The 2,894-nt window shown below is 48.6% G+C and overlaps 1 pseudogene; it reads left to right on the top strand.

Moving 5' to 3' along the window:
• Window positions 1–310: 310 nt before the first annotated feature.
• LOC148411288 (uncharacterized) lies at window positions 311–1,305 on the top strand (annotated as a pseudogene).
• The last annotated feature ends 1,589 nt before the right edge of the window (window positions 1,306–2,894 follow it).

Raw genomic sequence — 2,894 nt, 5'->3', positions numbered from 1 at the left:
ACCTCTTGCCACATACATGCGACGCGCGCACTCAACAGAGGATGACTGGAGAAGACAAGCAACAAATGACAACAACTGTTTGATCCCTAATTATGAAAAGAGTCAGATCAGACCACAATCTGAATTTCAAACTAGACCATCTGATAGATATACCCGACCAATGAGAAATTACCCTATGATACCAGCCCCTCGTGGGTTAGTTGATCAAGAAATGATGTTGGAAAATTTAGATTTTTTGCAGAAGAGGCTCCCCGCATTATTGGGCGGCGCCAAGCCCTGGATCCAAGCTTTCAAGAGGCACACTGATGGTATGAATTTGGCTTGCGGCGACATGGTAAGATTAATCCAGGCATGTTGTTCCTCAATTCACCAATCTGACGAAGTCCTGAGGCGTTCTGGCCTTAATATGGTTGAACCCGATTGGTTGGTTGCTCCTTTCACCATGCGACTGTTTGCTGTGCTCCAGGATCTCTTTCCTTCTTCCGCGTCAGCCGCAGCAAAACTTCCAGACTTGAAACCCACCATGGATCCCGCTGCACACCTCAATGCCTGCCAGGCCGCGTTGACAGATAAGACCAGTTCACATCCATCTTGCGACATGCCGCCTTGCGTGATTTGTAGACATGTGCATCTAGACACACTTTCCATGGAGGTCAGGGAGAAGCTTTCTGAAGACCCTGATCTGCTGGAAGGTAATGATGGTTATTTTAATCAACATGTGACTCAACACATAAAATTATATTTTCACAGGCAAAACAAATCAGATGAGGGAGTGAAAGGAATGCAGGAACGGCTTCTGAGACTCCAATTAGCACAAGCGCGGAACAAGCAAAGGACACAAAGTCCAAAAAGGGGGTGGCAGATCAACGGATGTGGATGGTTGAGGGACGGCCGGCGAGAGGCAGAGGGGCGTGTCGTGGAAGGGGGAACACCAACGGAGGTCAAGGCGGCTCTCGCCAAGCTCCAAATCAAGGCTGCTTCAGGTGTGAAAGTATGGACCAATGGTGGAGACAATGCACGTTTCCTTGGCCAGAACAAAGCCAGCACCAGGGCCCTCCTCCCCCGAGGGGAGACAGAGGAAGACAACCTCCACGAAGCCAGGACTCGGGCAGCGTGGCCCTGCACCCTGGCGACAACAACAACTAAGCAAGCCACACTACCAGGCGGTCATCAGCCACCTCTCTGCAGATGACGACAACTGGGCCAAAGATGGGTTTTGTTGGTCTTCCCACAACTCTACCTGTCTCCACACCACAAAATGACTTCTTTTACTGGACAAACTCTCACCCACCGTTTGGTGTTGACTGAAAATCAAACACCTATTCATCGCACGTGGCAAGACCTGTGAACAAAGACACAAGCAGCCATCTACATGAACTAAAGGAGGGAGGGAGTGTCTACTTGACTTTCCTCCGGTGGAAACCCTGAATCGACTTGTTCTCCTCCTGCCTCAGCCGACCCTCTCCATCTCACACTGTTGTATGCCTGCAACAATGATTTAATTATTAGGATGCATTTCAAACAATCAAAGGCGACGAGTGGAAATTGACTAGTTACCAAATTTTTGTGGAGAGACGAGGCATTGCGACGTACACATCACTGACAGATAAGCGATCTCCATTGTTCATGATAGGTGAGTCATTCACACCACACATAACTGGCTGTAGGCGCAGGCTGGGAGGCAGGTGAACTGGGACCCATGGTGTGGTAATGCCAATTGGCCAGTGATTGAACACAAAGTGAAATTTCCTTGGTAATGTATTCCCAGAGCAATGAATGTTTTTGTATCCAGGTTGACGCTGTGGATCCCGGGTTGCTGGAGCATGTTACACGCTCTCGATTTCACGACAGGGAGCTCGCGGACCACAAGGACGCCGCTCCGCTTTTGGACAAGTTGCCGGACTCGTTGTGGTCCGGGGGCCCCGCTGACATAAGTTTTTGCCACCCCGTTCTTTCGGTACCATTCAAAGTGACACATCATCATTTTGGCGTGCTCCAATGCACATGCAAACCTAAGTCGGCAGGTCGCATTATTAACACTTTAATTACTGTGGGAGGTCGAAGTCGTTGAGTTATCAGACTTCTCCTATAACACTCCCATTAGACAGAGTGAAAGAATTGTCGTATGAATGAATGGAGTGTATGGAATGTTGGACAGTGTGAAAAGAATTGTTGTATGAATAAAATGGGGTGTATGAGATGTTAGAGTGTGGGCCCCACGCCTAAAACAAAATTACATCAAACAGAAATCGGCCGGTGCCCAATAATGTAGTGGACCATACTGACATGTTGGTCTAAGTCCAGGGCAAAAGGTACCTTTTTAATTATTTTCAGTTATTGTCGAGACTTTCTCAGGATCAATCAATCAATCAATTATTGTCAAGACTTTTTCAGGATCCCCAAAGACCTAACCCTGTGCTGAATAGGAGGCGCTGTCTTTGATCAAAACTCTTATCAATCGGCTCACAAGTTCCCGCGGATCGTTAGATCTAGCAGCGGCTCACATTTCACTCCAACCCCATTGGCTACGGTTGACGAAATGATGGACCCCAAACTTGAATTTGGGCCAATGTGGCATTCACAATTACAGGCCCATGTGGAGCGCATGAATACCACTCAAACAACGCCTCACATATAGGTGCGCTCAGGCAGGGCTGAATTGGCTCCAAGCCCTGTCGTTGGCGTTGTTTTTCCATCAGACAATCTGTAAATCACCAGAAAGGGTTCACACCTTTTGGACTCCTGACTGGCAGTCTGATGCCGGGTCCATCCTTGGGTTTGCTCCGCCCAGACCTGGATCCCTATAGGGTATAGACCCTACTGGGAGCAACTGTCGTCACTGGTCTCTTCTCTTTGCATTGTGCATCTGCCAGTGTGAGAGGGGGGCACATTCG

Source organism: Hippichthys cyanospilos, chromosome 15 (genome assembly GCF_059441005.1).
Source record: "Hippichthys cyanospilos isolate Australia breed blue-spotted pipefish chromosome 15, RoL_Hcya_1.0, whole genome shotgun sequence".
Classification (NCBI taxonomy): Eukaryota; Metazoa; Chordata; class Actinopteri; order Syngnathiformes; family Syngnathidae; genus Hippichthys; species Hippichthys cyanospilos.
The sequence above is the reverse complement of the archived record's forward strand: the minus strand, read 5'-3'. Positions and strand labels throughout refer to the sequence as shown.